This window comes from Diceros bicornis, chromosome X (assembly GCF_020826845.1).
Source record: "Diceros bicornis minor isolate mBicDic1 chromosome X, mDicBic1.mat.cur, whole genome shotgun sequence".
Classification (NCBI taxonomy): Eukaryota; Metazoa; Chordata; class Mammalia; order Perissodactyla; family Rhinocerotidae; genus Diceros; species Diceros bicornis.
In genome coordinates, this window is record NC_080781.1 from 39,802,477 (window position 1) to 39,824,898 (window position 22,422).

The following is a 22,422-nucleotide window of genomic DNA, read 5'->3' on the forward strand; positions in this document are numbered from 1 at the left end:
CCACCCAAGTTTCTATGGTGATACTTGAACTCAAAATGGTTTGAATTCAAACTACCTACTAATCTAAAGAAAATCCCTTTCCTCAATCTTTAAAGCATTTTTTATAATTTGTTGGGGGAGGGAAAAGATATTAATATTTTATACTTTTTAATAATAATTTTTTTCTAAACTAAGAAATTAAAAATTTTGACATGAGACCTTCTCTAATCCTAATGGACTGAGGATAAGAATTATAGATCAATTTTCTAAGACTCTTTTACTTTTTTACAATCAAGAAATACTAGACATTGTTCAAGTAGAGGTGGAGTTGAAGCATGCCACGTAGCTGAAAGATCATCAGCAAAATATTAATCACAGCTAAAATCTGACATATATTCTCTCATGTTCCTTAGGTATAATACATTCCAGCGATTAAAAATACATTCCATTTCTTCTAAGTGCACATTCAATCTGTCAAACTGGATGACAACACTATAAAGCTGCTGAAATTCTGAAACCCAACCTGCTCAACATCCTGAACAGCCCTTCTCCAAAGAAAAGTTAAACGTATGTATCATTTTCAGATGTGGAAATGTCTTAAAATTACGTAAGAAAGATTTCAAAATAACCTTCTAATAAACTGCTTAATATGAATAGTATTTCAAATTCTCAATCTAATTTTAAATTTCCATACTTGCTGTAAATGGTACTCAAATAAAAATTTTCCTTGTGCTCCTAAGAATGCTAACGAGTTTAGGATCCCTCCAGCAGACGTAGGCATAAACTCTTGAAAACCGTGGGTTGTATCTTTAAAAGGTGTCAAAGGAAAAGCAGATGAAATGCTGTAATCTCCACCCACTGTCACTTAAGACCTACAGCCCACGCACTCCGCACACCAGCCAGCATCCTGCATCCACCCTTTCTTTCAAGCCCACTGCATTAGACCATGGAAACTCAGGATGTGTGGCCACAGCGGCCCCTGCTCTGGCTCCAGCTGGCCCACCACGTGGCGTGGCCGTGACCTTAGTCACACTTCCCCCTGACATCCTGTGAGTGGGCTCAAGCTGGAGCCAGACCTTCCCACCATGCTGCCAGCCCTGCTCCTGGAAATGACAAACCCCCACTCCCTAAAACATTCCATTCTCCTCTAACACCAACAGAGCTTCCTGCTCCCCACCCCTCCTGAACAACAGGTCTTTGAATATCATTCACCACCCTGGTAACACCTTTAACCATTTAGCTATTAAGGGAGGTATTTACAACTTCATTTTGGATTTTCATAGAAGCTTTTTCTCTGATTTTAACTAAACTATTTTAACTATTACCACCATAATCATTTCTTCAGGAATTATAAGCACGTACAACATTCAGAGTCTAAAACTGGGCACTGAAAAATTTGCACAACAAAGCTCTCTTCACTAAAGAAGTACTTCTTCATTTAGTAGAGAGGGTGCCTGTTGGATTCAGATTTACACAAGCATTATCTTCATGGTCCTTTTTTAGTTGGACTAAAAGGATTTCAGAAATCTTTGACTTGTATGTATAACTCTTGTCTTTGAAGAACTTTCATTTTAATCAATAGGTTAATGAGAAAAATACTCCCCCTTTAGTTTTAGTTGTAGAATCAAGAAAGAAGTAATTCTTTGTTTCATCAGATGATGGAAATAATGCTATTGATTGGCAGTATTAATCCCACCTTCCTCTGAAAATCCTAAAACATGCATGTGGGTCCTAAGGATGGTTTTTCAAGCAAAGATGTAAAGCTGGGTAGAGTAACACTATGGGGACATCCATTGTTTAGACTCATACATACTATTCTACATATTCAAAAACATATAGAGGATCCAGTTCTGCATAAGATGGAGTGAGCACACTCCACCCTGTCTTTCCCAGCGAACACAACTATAAAACCTGGAAAGACTGCCCAGAGCAGCTATTTGAGGACTCTGAAAAGTAAACAGTAGCAAACAGATTAGGAAAGACCAGAATTTGAAACACCATCAAACTGCCAGTGAGTTTACCATTACTTTTTCCTCCACTATGCCCCAAGCTTGAACTTAACACACTACCAGCAGGCACTGGGTGCTGACAGAGAGAGCCAGGAGATGCCCTGTAGCTCTGGCTCAGGGAGCAGGAAACAGAACTCCTGATACTCAAAGAGAAGGAGAAATTCTCCATTTTTTTCCTTCTCCCGGTTCTCTCACGCCACAGCCCCCAAATGGTGATGGCAGCCTGTGGCAACAGAAGCCTACAGAACCAGAACTCTGAGGGAGGAGAACCTTCTTCTGGATTCAGCAGAGCTGCGGTTCCAAGAAAAGAGGGCCAAACTCCACCATTTTCAGTCTCTCTGTCCTCCAGTCGCTTGGCCCCAGGGACGTGGGCACAGTTGTGGAAGGACACAGCAGAGCAAAGTAATGAAATCTCAAGCTGTCTGGCTAAATGACCAAAAAAAGAGAAGCCTCACGGAATTGGAAATTACTGGAGAGATCATGGAGACAGAGAAGTTCAGGAAAGAGACCCCATAAATTGTTTATGAACTCCTGGCCTCACCCGCAAGCTCTACATGTGTGGATCTCATCCTGAACAGCCTACCGAAGACTTTGAGAACTGAACTGCCTATGTCCCAGACTGATCACTGGGGGGCGCACACACCAGACACATCCAAATAGTGCTGTCAAGACTTGGAGAACTGAACTGACATTGAAACCACAGCTCACAGAAGGTGGGTTAGAACTTGCTCTCTGAACCTAACCAAGTCAAGTGCCTGCTAAAACAAAAATATCAATGTTCTCCATGGGATTTAAACAAGATCCAGAGTCTCATAACATAATACTCAAAATGTCCTGGATAAAATTCAAAATTATTCAGCATGAGGAAAGACAATCAACAGATGCCAATGCGAAGATGACACAGATGTTTGAACTATCTGACAAAGACTTTAAAGCAGCTATTATAGAAATGCCCCCAGCAACCAATCATGAGCAATCTCAAAACCTAGGGAACAACAGCGAGTCTGAGCAAAGATACAAAAGCTATAAAGAAGAACTGCTGAAAATTTTAGCACTGAAAAATAAAATAACTGAAATAAAAACTCACTGAATGGGCTCAACACAGCATGGAGATAAGAATTAGTGAATTCGAAGATAAATCCATAGAAATAAGCCAATCTGAACAACAAGGAGAAAAACCAGTTAAAAATAAAACAGAGCCCCATGGATTTGGGAGACAATAACAGAAGGTCTGCCCTTTGTGTCATGGAAGTCCCAGAAAGAGAGGAGAAAGAGTATAGTGCAGGAAAAAATCTAACAAAATAATAGGCGAAAATTTCCTAAATTTCTCAAGAGACATAAATCTACACATTCAAAGAGCAGAGTGAACCTCATCTAGGATAAACACAAAGAAAAATGTGCTGAAAACTAGAGACAAAGAAAACAATCTTGAAAGTAGTGAGAAAAAAATGACACTACTTATAAAGCACAAAAACTCAAAACGGCTACGGACTTCTCATTAGATACCATGGAGGAGAGAAAGAAGTGGCACAACATTTTTAAAGCACTTAAGGAAAAGAACTGTCAACACAGAATTCTATATCCAGTGAAGATATCCTTCAGGAGCGAAGGTCAAATACAGATATCCTCAGATGAAGGAAAAGTAAGATCATTCATTGGCAGCTGACTTCCTCAAGATAATAGCTAAAGAAAGCTCTTTAGACAAAAGGGAAATGATACCACAAGGAAACTAGGAATATCAGGAATGAAGAAAGAGTAACAGAAATGGTAAGCATCTGGGTAAACATAAAACACTATACTTCTGCTCTAGAGCTCTTGTTGAAGGCAAAAATTATAACATTGTCTACAGGGTTTTCAATGTATGCACATGTAACATATAAGATAAATGTAACAAAAGAAGGGAAGACAAAGGGACCTATATGGTGGTAAGGTTTCTACAGTCCAATTAAAGTGGTAAAACATTGATTCTAAATTGACTGTGAAATACGTATATTGTAACCTCCTAGAGCAGGCACTAAAAAAAAAAAAAAAAAAAAAAAAGACCAGCACATATTCCTTTCCTGTGATTCTAGAAAAACAAAACAAAACAAAAAGATACAAAGAGATATATAAGAGATCAACTAAAATAAGACACTAAGAAATATTCAAATAACTCAAAATAAGGCAGAATATGGGAAACAGGAATGAAAATAGAGGGAATAAACAAAAAACAATAATAAAATGACAGGCATAAATTCAAGCATATCAATTATTATGTTAAACGGTCTAAACATATGAATTAAAAGACAGAGACTGTGAGAATGAATTAAAAAATATGAACCAGGGCCAGCCCTGTGGCTTAGTGGTTAAGTGCGCGCGCTCTGCTGCTGACGGCCCGGGTTCGGATCCGGGGCGCGCACTGACATACCGCTTCTCTGGCCATGCTGAGGCCACATCCCACATACAGCAACTAGAAGGATGTGCAGCTATGACATACAACTATCTACTGGGGCTTTGGGGGAGAAAAATAAATAAATAAATAAAATTATTAAAAAAATATATATGAACCAACTATATGCTAACAAAAACTCACCTGAAATATAATAATATCAGTAGGTAGGTTAAAAGTAAAAGGATGGAAAAAGGTATACCATGCAAACACTGTCCAGAAGAAAGCTGGAGTGGCTATATTTATATCAGACAAAGCAGACTTCAAAACAAAGACAATTGCCAAGGACAAAGAATGACATTACATAAAGATAAAAGGGTCAATTTGCCAAGAAGACATGACAATCCTAAATGTATTTGTACTCAACAACAGACCTTCAAAATACATGTAACAAAAACTGACAGAACTCAAGGGAGAAACAAGTAAATCTTTCTAAAGTAAAAGTTGGAAGCTTCAACATTCCTCTCTCAGTAATATATAAAAATAGCAGACAGAAAATACCACCAACCAAGTGAATCTCATATTTACAAAACATTCTAACCAACGAAAGCAGAATGTGCATTCTTTTAAAGCACACATAAAACATTCACCAAGACAGACCATACCCTGAAGTGTAAAACTTGAACAAATTTAGAAGAATTGAAATAACATAAAGTATGTCTTCTGATCACAATGTTTAAACTAGAAATCAACGAGAAAAGGAAAATTTTCAAATACTTGGAAATTATACAACATACTTCTAAATTACGTACGGGTCAAAGATTAAGTCTCAAGTGAAAAAAAAACTTCAAATTGCACAAAATAAAAATACAACATATCAAAATGTGGGTGATGCAGTTAAAATGGTGCTTCTAGGGAAATTTGTAATGTTAAATATTTATATTAGAAAAAAGAAAAGGTCTTTAATCAATAATCTAAGCTTCTACCTGCAGAAACTAGAAAATGAAGAGCAAAATACACCCAAATCAAGACGGAAGGAACTAACAAAGATAAGAGCAGAAATAAATGAAATTGAAAGCAAGAAGAAAAAAAAAAAAAAATCAATGAAAACAAAAGCTAGTTTTTTGAAAATACCAGCAAAATTGTTAAGCCTCTAGCGAGACTGACAAAGGGAAAAAAAAGAGAAACAGAGAAAACACAACCTACTAATAACAGGAATGAAAGAGGAGATGTCACTTACAGATCCTTCTGACATTAAAAGGATAATAAGGGAATACTATGAACAACTCCACACACATAAATTTGACAACTAATATTGCTAATATTTTCTGATGAATTTTTAAAATCTATGTTCATGAAGGATCTTGGGTCTGTAGTTGTTGTTTGGTTTTGTTTGTTTGTTTGTTTGTTTTTTTACCATCTTGGGTATCAAGAGGAATGCTGGCCTCATAAAATAAGTTGGAAGTTTTCCCTCTTCTTCTGAAAGAGACTGTCTAAAATTGGTGTTATTTTTTCCTTAAATGTTTGTTAAAATTTACCAGCAAAACTGTCTGGGTCTGGAGATTTCTTTTTCAGTAGGTTTTTAACTATGAATCCGGTTTTATTAATGATTATAGGACTACTTAGGTTATTGATTTCATCTCAGATGAGTTTTGGTAGGTCGTAGTTTTTTCAGAAATTGGTCTAAGAAGTTCTTGTTGAATTTTCAAGTTTGATCCCCCCTCGATTAGAGAAGAGACCATTTGATCCAGGATTCTTCAGACTGTCAGTTTCTTCTTGGCAGTAATCAGATAGCGGGGGTGGGGGAGAGGAGGTTACAGGGGGTCAGGGGGGCGTGTTGATAGAGTAAATTTCAGGCTCCTAGCTTCTGAGATTGGCCTGTCACACACCACTGTAGTTACTGCAGTCATCCAAATCCCTATTACCTGGTCAGGGCAGAGGATTTGAAATGTTGTTCTATGAAGTAGTTGGGAACTGTGGGGCCGGAGGGTGGGAGGTAGGTGTAGAGGGTGGGATCAGGTCTAAGTGCAAAGCTGTTTAGGGAAGACCACGGGGTCCCCACCCCGTCTCCCACCAGAGCAACTGCCCTGTGAACCACCCTCTGAGATTCTTCCATCTTACATGCGACAAATACCCAGACACAAGTTAAATGCTGACTTGGCTTCTGCCCACACATAACGAGCAGTCTTTTTAATTCTTTTATTATTTTGAAGAGAATTCAGCTGCTACAGAAAAAATTTCGGAAAACACTGCCCTCAGATGTCCCAAAGGAGGTGACTCGAATTCTGGCATGGGCTCCTTGGGAAAGCATTGGGCCAGCCATTTCCAGCCCAAGGCAGGGCACTTCAATGGAGTCAGCCTGGGTTTGGAAACAAAGTCGTGGCATCCAACTGACTGGCTGCAATTCTTCCTCCATTTAGTCACACACAAACTGAGACTCATAAAGCTGAAAAAGCTGAAAGCAACCTCATGAATCTCCGTGCCCATGCCCTTACTTCACAGATGAGGAGACTGTGGTCTAGATTTGGGAAGTGACTGGCCCAAGGTCGCATACCTTGTTGAGGCAAAAATGGGATTGGAGCCCAAGTTCCAGGGTCCCTGCACAGTGCTCTTTACACTACACATAAAAATAAGTATGGATTGGACAGCTACTATATATGTGAGGCAATGTGACGACAGTTCCTGTCATCATGGAATTCAAACTCCAGTGGGGAATATAGACATTAAACAATTACACAGAGAACTATAATGGAAATGAGTGTCAAGTTACTAAGGAGAAATGCAAGGAGTATAAACACATTGCCTTAAAAAATCTTCCCAAGACACAACCCAGCACCACAGTCATAGTGATCCCTGTGGAAAAGTTTCACCTTGGAAAATTGGGGAATTATCATGTGATCTTTCGGTGATCAAGTGAAATTTCATGTTGTTTAAGTCTGCAACCTAGAGTGCTTTTGTCCTACATCTGCAGCACCATTTTAGACAGGTACATGGAGGAGAATGTCATATTAGTATACTAAGGTGCTAGACAAAAAGACGGACGTTGAAAGAAGTAATGATCCTAGCCATGGGCCCTTTCTTGGACCAAGATAAAGGAGCCATTGTGAGGTGACCAAAGCCAAGCGTAACCCAGATGCGGCAGGAGAGGTGGCCCTGGAGCCACGAAGGCCCTGAAACAGGTTCCAGCAACCAGCATGACACATTCCAGAGAGCAGGAGCTTTCTGCTGAGTAAACCAGGTAGTTCTGCAGAGCCAAGAATGAATGAAGCTAGGATTCTGTTCCAGCACCTTGATAGTGAAGAAAGGACATGACGACACATGGGCAGACAAGCTTACAGTTTTATCTCAGAATCCGAAAATATAACACTTTCAAAGGGAAACTTCTATGAAATTTTGACAACTTATTCTTTTGGGAGTTGTTTCCCCCACAACTGGCACTCTCATAATGGAAGCATTTCAAGTGTCTCTGATTTTCCCCTATACTTTCAAGGGATAAACAGAATCATGGAATCTGAGACTTGAGGTGAAAGTGGCCATGATTTAACCTTTGCAGATGGCAAATTACCACATGGGAGAGTTTAGTAAAACTAGCCCACAAACTGATTCTTCTATTTTAATAAGAGGTCAGGGTCTCTTAACCATAAGAATCAACAGAAGAACAAAAAATACGTATGCAATTCTATATGAAGCATAGAGCCTTCTAGAAGAAACAACAAAGTCAAGTCACCTACAAGGTGGCTGAGATAACTACTAAAAGAGATGTTCCCAGAAGCTTCTAAAGCACATTGCAAAGTGGGGTAAACTGAGCAAATAGTTTGGGACAGAAAAGCAGGAGTAACTGTCAGTGACTGTCACCACTCTGGGTAGGGTTCAGGCCACACCAATACCAAACAGGTGTCTGACCACCTGCCTGGGCTCTCTGCTTATCATTTCAAAACCTCTGAAGGTGCTTATTGATTAAATTTACATAAATTAAGATTTTTAAAAAAATTTTAATGTCTTTAGCTTACAACTCACATTTATACCAGCCAACTCTGATGGGGCAGAAATAATTTATCATCATTACAACAGGCTGTAAGAGTCTAAAGCAGCAGCTACCACAAAGGCTTAATGGACTCTCTCTCCTTGAAAATTATTAATAATAGAATGGTTTAGTTCACATTTCCCCCAGACCTTCAGGAGCTGGCTAAGTAACCTCAGAAGTACCCTGTTAGTTCAGTAATTCTGTGAATCAATGGAAAAATGACAACCATTAATCTTGGGCTCTATGTTTCAATGCCTTGGTAGTTAAGAAAGGACAAGATGAAATACGTACAGAAAAAGCTTCCAGTTTTATCTCAGGACTTGATAAAAATAACACTTATTTTTACATACATTCACTGCTGTATCCAGAGCTCCTAGTACAGAATCTGGCATATAGTGGGACTTCAAAAAATGATTTTTGAATAAATACACAATGCCATTATTAGACAAATTTTTGCAAAACTAAAAAGATATGCCTTGAAAAATCAGTATTTTGTTATTCATACTGATACACAAATAAGAAAGGAAATATCAAACCAAACATCCATTTCGTTATTTTTTTTTTCTTTGTATGGTATCGTGAAATCAGAAAAGTGAGGATAATGCAGATCCTCTATTGTTTACTAGTTATGTGATCTTGGGCAAATGACTTGAATGCCTCTCTCAAGTATCTTATGGCCTCATAACTAAAATAGGGCTAATAACCTCTTCCTCACAGTGTCACAGTAAGGATTAAATGTGGCCACGAGAGAGTATGAGAAAACCTCCCATATTCTCCTTTGACCTCAAACATGGATCCTGTGTAGATGTTTGTATATATCATCCATGTCACTTTCTGAGTTTCCTTCCAAAGAAACAAGTCCTTCACTCATTATGGCAAGAATTCTCTGCCCTGGCTGCAGATCGGAACCCAAAGGGAGCTTTCTAGCCAGGCAACCTGCTCACTGTTACTCTCCAGAGCTGCCTGGTGGGGTCCTCTACCTGGCCCTAAGCCCCCAGGTCCTGTGTCCTCCAGGAGCCCAGGTACTTGGGAACAGAGGGGCACCAAAAAGGAAGCAGTCAGGACACAGAGAGCATGATGCTTCAGAGGTGGGTGAAAGGCAGGCACAGCACAGGGAGCATAGGGAAAGGATGGAGGGCCCCAATTAGGAGCACATGACCTCTTCCTCAGAGAAGCGTCCTTAATTTAACCAGTAAATAACAGGCCATTTGGAAACGGGCTTCTACAAGCTGTGATTTGACAGAAACTTTGAGTGAACGTATACCTAAGCTTTCCAAAAAGCAGATCTGAAATTGGCTGGTTAATTTGGCCTAAACCATAACATATGGATAGATCTAAATGCTGCTAAAAGCTTCCATTTTAAAAGCAACATATGTAAGTTTTCAATGTAAGTTGATCGTTTTTTAAAAACCCATAAGTGATGTAATCAGAAGGTCAATACTCACCAAGCTGACCAAAAGTATTTCTCTTCAAGAGGGCACCAATCAAGTAGAAGCTATTCTCATCTTTACCTCCTAGATAAGTCATATGCCACTTTAGTTCTTTGTATAACTTCAAGGATGTTGCAACCTTTCGGGACTCAGTTTCTCCATCTGTTTTAAAAAAGCAGGGAGGAATGGATCTAGCTAACTCTAAAACACTATGCTTCTCTTTTGAAAATAGCAATCATTGTTACTTCCTTCTAGGCCAGGTATTTTATTACCAAATATGCATATCTTTTAATATGTGGTTCCTGAGACGAGTAAGAGGGATCAAGATTAAAAAATAACATAATGAGTTAATGCAGGCTTAAAGGAAAATTTCCTAGATACCTTGTTCACCCCAAAACAGGAAAAACCACATTCCCTCCCACTTTTCTTTTAATCTAATTTCCATAACTCCATCTCCCAGATGCCATAAACCTCTCTCATATTAGCCAAGGCCCATCTTAAGATAGACTAAATCTATTTATAGGCTGGGAACTCTCTTGCTAAGTATGCGGTTGTTATAATCACTTACGATGAGCACAGTATTGAATCAATAGCTTACCTGGGGTCCAGTGCTGCACGCTAATCTCAACACCCTTGCTTAGCCGATAGCTAGGAGTGCAAGATGTAGACAAAGAAAATTCAAGGCTTATAAGAGTGCTCTAACTTTAGTGTTCACTAAACACTGCACAGACTCTTTCATAGGCCTTAAATCTGATAATAGTACATGCTCTGGGAAGCCAATGTAGCTATAGAATATTCAACATTTATTAAGCACTAAGAACTGTACAGAGTACATAAACAGAGAGATCACTCTCAGAACGTAAGGATTCAAAAGCACATAACAATGACCAACCTAGGGAACAGTTTAACAGTTCCATTCATCACAACAGCCTTGTTCTATAACCACTTGAAGTGTTCTTGGTTTGCAATGATCAAAGTCCATTTTTAAAAACTGGAGAACTATTACTGTAGCCAGAGGTTAACGAAGCACCAATGTTGAGAGCCAATAAAAGAAAATTAATTAGGAATAAGTGGATTTGTACAAACTAAGGTATAAAGTGTCTGCAAAGTGAAATTTCATCTCTCAGTATTTAAGGGGAGCATGAACCCCTCTTCTCGCTCCTACTCATTTCTTTGGGCCTTAATGCTATGCATAAAATGCCCAACTTCTGCAATTTTGAAGGGGTTCTCCTAAAAAGCACAAAGAAATTTTTAATTATAAACAACTGCAAGAAAAAGAATCAACAAATTTTTTCCACTTACTATAAAAGAAATATGCAAAAGGAGCCAAAATGTTATTAAAAATGCTTAATGATAAACTCAAGTTGTCAAAATAAAAGAGGTTCATGAAAAATAATCACAACCCTGCTAAACATTACTGTAAAAATTATCTCTTAATGTAAAAATTATTTAAGGTTCAAGTCTCAAATGAACATATAGATATAAAAATTTCTAGAAGTCAATAGCTTAACAGGTAAATTCTTTATTTCTCGCATTTCACTCAGAATGTGTTCACATAGCTCTTAAGAAGTTCAATTCGTAAGATGCAATATGATCTAGTACATTGTGTAAATGGATTCATTTAAAAAGCCTCCTTTCATTCATAGGCCTGAAAAATGCTTGCTTCCTGTGTTCCAGAGGAGACCATATTTATAATTAGTAGTTTGTATAAGACTTACTTTGTGTGCTTCCCATGTGATTAGACACTGGCAGGGCCACCTCCAGTGTGGGTAGCAATTGAGCAGCAGCAAAATGCTCACTTGCTCGAATGCTCACAAGCCTAAAATGAGAAGTCCTCGACCTTCAGTTATTAGTTTTCCAAGGCTTTCGTTAAGTTTCCTGCATTATACACGAAAGGAATAATAGCTAGCAGCCACAAATACATGAATAAATACTACATGCTAATTTATTTCTGTCAGCAAAGAGGGCACCAGCTGAGAGAAAACTTCAAGTGTCTTCCTCCCTCTCCCCCTGCAGTGGCCCAGTTGGGTTGCCTGGGGTCCAGGAAATGAAAGGACGGAGTGGAGGAGGGTTCCTAATAGCAGGTGAGAAACCTGAAAGACTGATTTTTCTACTTCCCTAGGTTGCCTTAAAGGCAAACAATTCTATTTTGCGTTTGTTTTAACTCTCAAATAATTTTGCCTATGCACATAGGTAAAGACCGAAATTAAAATGTACTGAGAAAAAAAATGTAGAAGGCCCAGTCACACAATTCATGAAAAAGCAACACATTTGTATCTCTCAGTCAAGAGAAGCATTCTGGGAAAGGAGACATGCTGACTTCCCAAAGCCCCACAGCCTCTGTAGCTTGGCTACTTCATGGGCAGATCACAGCTCAAAAGACTGTTGGCATCTTGGAACCACAGCACATCCATCCTTCCCTCACGCCAACACCAACCTGATGATTGAGTTTTCCGAATAGGGTGTCTCTGTTGGCTGAGAGCTGTGTCGCTGTGTCGTTCCCCTTTGTTTGGAAAGCAGTTTCATTTCACATAGCATCACCACATTGGAGTTGATTTGGAAAGGTGGGTGTGGGGCAACACTAAAGGAAAATGTTATATCCTCTGTGGAAATTCCAGGCCTTTCCACTGCTTTCAGGTAGACCAGAGTTCACTGTGGTTATCAGATTTAGGGGATACTTACACAGTGCACAAGGCAATATTCTGGGTAATGAAGCCATAAACCAATAAAATAAGCCTCCGACTTTGTCTCTCCAATTTGTTATTCTCATCATTCATATATAGCATCGTCTAAATTTAACCATGATTCTTCAAACCATCATATTAATGGGGGCCAAAAAATTGATGCTGTTTAAGGACCAAAATCATTTGTATTTTTAAAACTAACTTGTAATAGAAGTATTTGTCTCAATATACAAAGTAGCAAAAAGTTAGTTTAGAACTCTTAGAGTAGATAGTTCAAACTATTAATTTAAAAAAACTAGATAAATATGTATGATGTTCAAACGTGACAAATATTTTGAGAGCATTTGAAAGCATTTAAGATATCAACTTTTAAAGAATAAAACATTTGATTTATTAGACAGTATAATTTTAGAAGATTTGTCTTTCATTTTAAAATTTCAGTTACTGTCATAATAAAAAATGTTGGCAAATGAGATTTACTTTTCGATTGCTGTGTAATTTCTCGTCCTTTTTTCTACCTGCCAGAGTGCACGAGACTGCTGTTCAAGTTAAGGCAAAATATGAAACTCCCCTATGGTTCAATTTCCTTTTAAGTAAAATGAGAAAATTGTCAAAGATTAGTTCCTGCCTCTCACTACTTTTCAAAACAAGGAAAACTTACAAAGCACTTTGCAAATATAAAAAAACATTTTAAAAGATTTCAGGGGGAAATGAAATGTATAAGCAGAACAAATATTTCTAGATCAAAATTCTTATAGCTACCTTTTAATTTTTTAAGTCTCCTACATTATCAAATGTATTTTAAAACAACCACAATCCCTAGAGAAATATTTTAAATACACACTCTTCAAACTGAGGAACTGTCTCAGATTGGAGACTAAAGGAGGCATGATGACTAAAAGCACTGTGGGATCCTGGATGAGATCCTGGAACAGAAAAAGAACATAAGTGGAAAAACTGGTGAAATCCCAATAAAGTCTGGAGTTGAGGTAGTAGTTTTGTACCAATGTTAATTTCCTGGTCTTGATAGGTGTACCACGGTTAATGAAAGATTGAGGAAGCTAGGTGATGAGTATATGAGAACTCTCTGGTAGTATTTTTGCAACTCTTCTGCAAATGTAAAATTAGCTTAAAATAAAAAATTTTTAAAAATCCTTGAGAAAGAAAATCCATTGTTATATATTTTATTAAAAATTTAAATCTTCTAAAATAGTATTTAATGCAATACGTATGATTTGATTCCACTAGTAAAATGATTCCACTAGATGGCACCCTATTTTCTTCGGTGACCAGAGACACATCTTTTCACATATCTATCACCCATCACCTGATATAATTTTTCTTGAGCCTATTTTATAGCTCCAATATGTACCATCTCTTTGTATAATAGATTCTATGATTTGCCTCTCACTACATAAAACAGTATCTGCTTTATTTTCTTGAAATGTCTCCTTCTAGGATTCAAGCTTCATTATCATTCCAGAATTTTAAGATAATGTTTATGAATTCAGTCATTCACCACATTTATTGAGCCCTTACTTTGTGTCACATCATCTCTACAATCTGAGGCAACTCATTCTCTTTAGTGGTGACCAACATTAAAAACTTCCCATCCTCCTGAACACGTGAAAAACTGCATAAGATCCAGAGAGCAACTTTTGAGCAAGGAGTGAACAAATGCTTTCCACTGTGTTTTCATGACTCCGATGCTCAAGATCTCATTGATCTTTACTCTTCAAATGAAGGGTTAGCTATTCATTAACTTCTAGATTCCTTTTTGTTTTTTTATGTCAAAGCTAAAAACCTAGGTTCCTTTTTAAGTTAAAACTAAGAGACTACTAGTTCCGGTATGGTTTGGCTTCTGCACTCCAATCTTATTTATCTGCAGCATTTCCTGGTCCATTCAATAACCCCCTTGTGAAACATTCCTGTCATCCATGCTCCTCGACTTGCCACTGCTCTCTGCTGAGAAGCTCTAATTAACCCAAGACACTGAGTTCCATTCCATTCTGAAGTTTCACTTTAGGAAAGATATTTAAAACATCGCTAATGTGAATTTTTTTTTAAAAGGATTAAACCCATTTTGGGGTGCTTATATGTCAAAATCAAAATAGAGTCGTGCTAACTTATTTCCAAAGTTCTAAACATAGATAAGATTGGAAAACATTCAGTCTCTGAATTTTAGAGAATAAGAACTTATAGTATCTCAGAATGAACTGGAATCAGTGATTCTACATAAGAGAGACATGCTATAATTTTTCATTTTAAAAAAGACAGAATCTATGTTTATGAAAAGGATGGTTGGTCAATTTTTATACTTTTACACCATGATTAGAAACAAAAACTAAGAAAATAAATAAACCGTTTGTGTTTCCAGTTCACAGACATCACCACCAACCTTTTTTTAGTCAATTGGTTGTTCTTGCTTACCACTGAACACCTATTGGCATTTCTTCAATGCAAAACCACAAGCAAGATCATCTGCCAAGAATTCCCCCCAGGAAGCAAGTGGAAAAGAAGCCATACTTTAAAGAACTCGACCTAACTTCCCCAAGATGAAGCCTTTAGATAAAGGAGAAACAGAACTTTGTGAGGGTGAACTGAACGACTTCCAAATTTCCCAGGGGGAATCCTTACTTGTGACCAATTCAGCTGCCTTTTGTATTATAGCAACCTTTAAATAGCTCTCCTACTTATATCCCTTCTAAATTCACTATTGTTACTCATTATGAGTTCACTGGTATTAGTCAGCACAAGTCAGTTAGTCACTATATTTTTTAAACCACCAACTCCCCCCACCACCTTTTCTGCTTTTCCTTTCCCTTTGGTATTTTGCAACATTTAAGATGAGTAACATACACAAGAAACGCTGCTGGGCCTTTTCTGTTTGTTTGTGGTTTAAACAGTGACCATATCCCCATTAATAAAAGGACTATAACTCTTCATGGTCACATTCTTCTCGTGAAAAGGTGACAACATCTGTGTTTAAACCTTTGGATTAAAAATTTATTCCACTTATGTTGTTTGATCATCATTTCTCATAAACTTATTTAGAAATAGCTCACAAATTCTTTATTCAAACAATAAATTGGTAAATGGATACCATTCTTTTTTTTTGACAAAAAGGCCCTAGTCTAGCATGATTTCTGTTAATCACAGGAGAGGAATGGAAAATAATCCAGGAAAGTATGAACTATGCTGACCTTTTAAAATTATCTGTCAGTTTAGGCCTGACATAATTGTCCCAACTCATCTTTTCAACCTTATCTTCCAAGACTTTCCCAAATCTGCCATCAACGCGAGCTGGAGTGAAGGAAAAAGCATCTCTGCTGTGAGTAATCCACAGGGACCTTGAAACCCTCTCCCCTTCCTCTCTCCATCTACACCCAACCACCTCAAAGATGTTCCTTCCCCAACCACTGCAGCTGCCAGCCACCGCCTGCTCCCCGGACTTGTACTACACTTACCATCCTGATCCTTCCTGACCTATCACATACCTACATCTTCTCTTCCCAAGCAAACAGTACACTCCTTCTAGAGATTCTATCCTTAAGGTTCTCTGTTTTACCTATAGCACCTGGCATTTGGATGTACACACTAAATATTTGCAAAACCAAATCTCCTCCATTTCTCCCCTATATAAAAGGCAGGACATCAACAGACGCAGAGCAAATTCTTGTCCTACCCAAGTTTGAGGTTTCTTTTCCATCATTCAAGCGGCTTGACAGAGCAGTGGTATACAGACAATTAAAACAAATAATGCAAGTAAGGATTCCCCAGTGAACCAATAATAAATAAAAATCAACATCTGCATCTCCCCATTTTCCTAATGAACATGACAAATGTGCCCTTTATAATACTCAAGTAATCTTCCACTTCATAGGAATCTTGAATTCCACATGGACACACAACCTTCATGAATTGCCATGGAATTGTCTATTCGGACTTGATAGAATGGCTATACTGAATTGAGGGAGGGTTTTTGTTTATTATAAAATATTGTAAATAGAATGTTTCTCCTTGATTTCTTTAAAAAAGTTAAAGTGGAAGAAAGTGGTTGCCAACACACAAATGGCAAAAGCTAGAAGTCACTTTTTAGGTAGCCTTTCACTTCTGGATCTTAAAAAAGTCTTTACCAATCAATTGCTTTACTTTTTTCTCTCTTCTATGTGTGTGGGGAAGGGGAGGAGGGGAAGAGAAGCAAGAGAAGGGCCAGAGGTGTTAAAGGAACAAACTTCATGTTACAGTGAACACAATCTTTCCAATATACTCATCATATGCTATCATTCTCAACTACTTTCAAAACTGCACTTCTTAAATAATTTATAGAAATTCTGTGACTAGCCAGAAATTAGGTTTTGCAAAAAAGAAAAAAGTTTGATTTTGTAAAAATCTGACAAAATGATAGAAAACACAGCACTCTACACTTAAGATTTGTGCATTTCATTGTATGTAAATTTTACCTCAAAAGAAAAAAATTTGAGGGGCCTGCCTGGTGGGGCAAGCGGTTAAGCGTGCACACTCTGCTGTGGCGGCCCCGGAGTTCACTGGTTCGGATCCCGGGCGCGCACTGACGCAGTGCTCGTCAAGCTATGCTGTGGTGGCATCCTAAATAAAGTAGAGGAAGATGGGCACGGATGTTAGCTCAGGGCCAATCTTCCTTAGCAAAAAGAGGAGGATTGGTATCAGATGTTAGCTCAGGGCTGATCTTCCTCACAAAAAAAAAAAGAAAAATATTTAACTTATAATGCATGAGCATTTAGGGGGGATTGTTTTTTTTTTAATGCACCAGAAAATAAGATGGGTCAATGGGTGGCTGGACGAACAACTAGATGGCTAGATAGCTGATAAAGCAAGTATCTTAAAATGCTAGTAATCTAGGTGACAGGCATACGTGTGTTCACTATAAAATTCTTTCAACTTGGCTGTAGACTTGGAGATTTTCATTAAAAATGTTAGGGAACAAAATCAACAGTGTAAACTTATCTTTTTAAGCCATACACACACACACACACACACACACACACACACAAAACAACTTATTAAAAATCTTTTAAAATATTTTTTCTTGCCTCCAAATTGGCATCCACAAAGTAGAAAGTCCTTGGCTTCCATCTGCCTCCTCAAGCAGATCCCTTACTGTGGGGGACAGATTTGTCAGGGCCCTCACCTGACTCATGCCTGAGAATCAGCTGACCGCCCTGTTCCTTGGCAGGGCTTAAGTGTGCACCTCCTCCCCAGCATTCTGTCGCGGGAGGCAGGACAGAACCAGCTGTCACTGCTGCAGAGCTGCATACCTGGTCCATAGCCCTCCCTGTGCACCCCAGTCTCAGACTCAGTCACTGAAGTGCCTGAGGGTCTGGGGTCTCCAGGGGGCCACATTCAAGCACATAAGCATTTCCCCGGATATCTTAGGTTTCTCGGTAAGCCACTGGGCATTTCCCCTTGCTTTTATCCTCCTCTCCCCCACCCAGCAGCACCCTGCCTGGCTTTCCTAGGAGGAAATCAAAAAAAGTCAAAAAAGGCAAGGCACCCCCGCAGTCCCCTGAGACCAGGCAGAACGGGGACATTTTCAATGACAGAGTGGAGACCACACGCTCTACGCGCAGGTCCAGCAACCTGCAGGGAAAAGAACAAGAGGGGCTCCCACCCTCTGCTGCTCCTCACCCTGATCCAAGAATAATAAAAGGGACAGGGAGGGGAAACGGCTCATCGTCACAGCTCGTACCTGCCAAAGACAGGAAACTGCTAATAGTGCAGCATCTGGGAGGACAGGGACCCCAGCCCCTATCCAAATCAGGCCCCCACATCTGCCTCATCATTTTGCTCATAGGAAGAATCAAAATTTTAAAAAAGTGAAAGTAACACTACTTGAGTCAGTCTCCCAAAAAACTTGTTGTTCCTTCAAGTCAAACCTTTGTCTTTTGGTTCTCTGGCAACATTTAGACTAAAGCCAGACCACAGAGTGTGTTGCTTGTGTGGTTTTGCTTTAGCCAGAGCTGCTTCTACTCTGAGTTGGGGCTGGAATCCACAGAGGCTGATCTGTGAGAAAAACCCAGAGTCCAATGAGAAAACCCATTACTAACGCTAGTGATCTCATAGGTCATCCATTCTTTCACTGCTACAACAGCTCCCTTCATGCCCTGCCCCTTTTCACTAATCTCTTCCTTCTAGACATGTGAGTGAAGCACAGACAACTTGAGGAGAAAATGCCACCGATTATCACGCTCTCTAGCAAGCACTTGAGCACATGCCTTAGTCTGTGCAGGCGGGACCACAGGGCTCCCAGCTCCAGCGGCTCCAGTGTCCTGCCTCCTGGTACACTGTCCTCCAAGGGGACAGCGTGAGGGACTGTAATTCTAAGAGGAGTGTGTGTGAGGACCAAGGGCAGGGGTCTCATGTGAATGTAAACCACTTATACTAGAATTTCAGTTGAGGAAATTCCAAGTTTTACAAGTTTGAAAGTATGATATTAAATACCACAAATAAAAATTCTATTTCTTAGCATAAGTGACAGATTTTATTTCTGTGTTCTCTGTGGTTTGGTTGCTTTAACTCCCAAGAAAAGTTTTCATAAGAACACTTCACAAAAACACACACTACCTTCACAGATGAATAGATACAGAAAATGTGGTATATATATTCAATGGAATATTATTCAGCCTTAAAAAAGAAGGAAATCCTGTCATATGCTACAAAATGGATGAACCTTGAAGGCATTATGCTAAGTGAGATAAGCCAGTCACAAAAAGACAAATACTGCATGATTCCATTTATACAAGGCATCTAAAGTAGTCAAACTCTTTAGAAACAGGAAGTAGAATGGTTGTTGCTATGCACTGGGGGGAGGGGAAAAGGAGGGATGTTGTTTAATGGGTATAGACTTTCAGTTTTGCAAGATGAAAAAGTTCTACAGATCTGTTGCACAACAATGTGAATATAGTTAACACTATTGTACTGTACCTTTAAAAATGGTTTAAATGGTAAATTTTATGTTATGTGTTTTTTACCGCAATAAAAAAAAAACATACACTGCCTTCCCTCTATGTTTTGGATAGTCTAGATCTCCAATTTAACATTTTGATACCAAAAAACAAAACAATTATTTGAGTGATTTTTCTTATTGAAAATGAAAACCCTCAAATTAAGCTGCTTTGAAGATTCAAGAACTATAATGAAAAAGTACTTGAAACCACTGCTTGTGACAAACTTTGTCATTTTAAGCATGTATGACATTTTCATAGCAGGAAAGATCCCAACATTCTTCTTGAATGGTATGCGGGGCATGCTGAATTGGCTTCTAAATCAAATGAGGCTGCTGATATGTAGCCTTTTACCAAATGAAGAATATATCACAAGACAGTCTTAGAGATGGAACACTGTGGCTATTATAACAAAGACAGCGAAATGAATAATTCATGCGTAGAGGGAGTGTAAAAGCATTATGAGCAACTGCGACTTCATGAATGGTTCCTGCACGGGCTCCGCCTCTACCAAACCTCTCTTTACTTCCTCATTACCCTAAACACTGATCCATCATGCGTTCCTCTGAAATGTAAAAGTTACTCTAAGGAGAGAACATTTGTAAGAACAACTCTTAGGTTGACAGAGCAAAAGGGCAGGGCAAACTTTTATTCACCCAACCTTCCTTTCAGAAAAGGAAACTGCACATTTTCTAAAGCTCGTGATTTCAACTTTCCACTGTAAGAATGATTACATAAGGGAATGGATTGGAATGTCCAAGACTATTTCCTCTGTAATAGAAATGTAACGAACATGTCTATATCTTGGCCTTAGAGATTAAAAAACAGGTATTATATAACAGACAATTTCCCAATAGCTCACGACTCCTTGACTTTTGGGATCGATGATTCAGAAGAACAGTCTCCCTTTGAATTTTACCAGAGGTATATGAAATCACAAACAAGATAGGAAATATATTGCATAGTTTCTAGGTGATCTGCATGCTCCTCCACAAACTGTAGTCTATTAAAATAAAATAAAAGCTCGTTTCCAAAACTAGCTTACTTTACCCCATCTCAATTAATTTGTACCTGGTGCCACTACGACCAACATGGAGCACTGTCCCAAAGGTAAAGAAGATCAAAAACCAGAGAGGAGCAAACTTGTGAGGCTTTATCCTAGGTGAGCTCTCAGTGGGGATACTGGTCTAGGAAAAGTTGAAGGAGGTACATACCCAGGTACATTCTGGAGGGGATCTGAGGAACAAAGGAGAGAGGAGACTCTCCAAAGTCCCCAAATTCACATGTTGTTGAGCAGACAGGGACTTAAACGAAGAAATATGCAAGGCCTGGCCCTGCCCTTCACCTTCTCCCATCATCCCTCACCGTCCATCTTTCCCAAGTCTAGCCATAGGAGCTGCTAATAAATGACGCTTTACATGGTACTTGTTCAAGGAGGGGCTGAAGTTCTCACCCTCTCTAAGAGGTCCATGTTTTAATAGGAAGTATCAAAGATCTTCGAGATAGCAAGAAGAAAGTGCTAACAAGAGCACTGGGGACTCCGGGAGGCCAGAGATGACTTCTCCCAGTGGCCAAACCTGTCCCTTCCCACTCATGGGCAGCACCAGGCTCCTGACACCAGCCCTGATGCACCAGTGGCACAATCAACATGTGTAAATTGCTTCTCTCTGGTACTGCACCGTCCCCCTCCCCCCAGTGAGCTTCCTCCTCCCCCTCAAATCATGCAGGGTGAATCAAATGGCAATGAGAACAGGCACCTGGGATCCTCAGCCCAAGCTTCAAGCTCAGCACCAAAGCAGACAGCAGGGTCTCCTCAAACCAGCCCTCTCCTGTCCCTGTCTAAAGAAAGAAACACAAGATACACATTTAAGAACTCTTAGAACTATCTGGCCCCTCTGGCTTTCTAGTGACCTGACACAAATACAAGGCATCCTTATAAACAATTCCAGAATTAGAATCAGCCTCTGCACCTAGAAGCTGCAAAGAGAACAGAAGCTTTGATTGAGTGTCCTTTGACATTATTTAGATCTAAGTGGTCTGGGGAGGCACACTCTGCGCACAAAACCAACTGGAAGAATTAGGGACAATTCCTACCATTAATAGTCAACACTCTCTATACAAGGGGAAAAAAGTCTCAAATCAAAAAAAAAACAGGGTAGGGTGTGCAAAGGTAATAACAATTGCCCATTACTGTGTAAATAATACAAGTAACCCCAGGCTTCAATTTCCTCACTTATAACTTGGAGAATTCATAGGTTACCTAGGGGGATGACATACTTCTAATGGTAGGTAATTCAGGCTTACAGATCCAACCCTTGGGTCTAATTCTGAATTGTGGGAAGCCACCCCATCTGCCCATGAGAGAGCCAAACCCCACAAAGAAACAAAGGGAAAAGAAGCCAAGACAAAAGAAGGAGAAGGGATAACATGCAAGCGTAAACCACAGATGACAGGTGCAGATATTTTAAAGAGAAAGACAGAGGGGGAAAAAAAACAAAGAAGGGAGGGAATAAAAGAAAAGGAAGAGGCCCCCCCACCATGGCAGGGACTTCATGAGGCACAGGGGATAAACACGGGCATATAAGAGGCCTTCTGTTTATCCCCCCAAAAAAGAAGAGCTGGACTATCCTGTGGCCAACCCCATGGTATCATCTACCCTTTCTCACATTCTTCCATGTGCAAAAGTGCTTTATAAACTTTAAACCAACCTCTACGTGACACGAGTTTGACTTTTACTATGTCTCTCAGTCCTCAATGTTAACTACCCTAAGAATATGTCTGAGACTAATTAAAAGGCCTAAAAGAATATGGTAAATAATCACTCTCTTGTATGTTTCTTCAACTCCCTTACCACTCCCTCCCTTTGTCATCCTCACCTGGCAATACCCAATCCCTCCTTAAATCCAATTCTTTGTCTACACCATGTCCGTGCCCATTCAGTCAAC

At 39.2% G+C, this 22,422-nt stretch overlaps 1 long non-coding RNA gene across 8 annotated transcripts in view; it reads right to left on the bottom strand.

The window, feature by feature from the left end:
- Positions 1 to 22,422, bottom strand: part of LOC131400901 (uncharacterized) — a 96,259-nt gene that overhangs the window by 40,880 nt on the left and 32,957 nt on the right. For 6 of the 8 annotated variants that reach the window (XR_009217477.1, XR_009217478.1, XR_009217484.1 and 3 more), the window contains one exon: positions 9,826 to 9,972. The exons of the other annotated variants lie outside the window; for them this stretch is intronic. This is a non-coding gene — a long non-coding RNA (uncharacterized LOC131400901). The remainder of the gene's footprint in view (positions 1 to 9,825; positions 9,973 to 22,422) is intronic. 8 annotated transcript variants of the gene reach the window in all.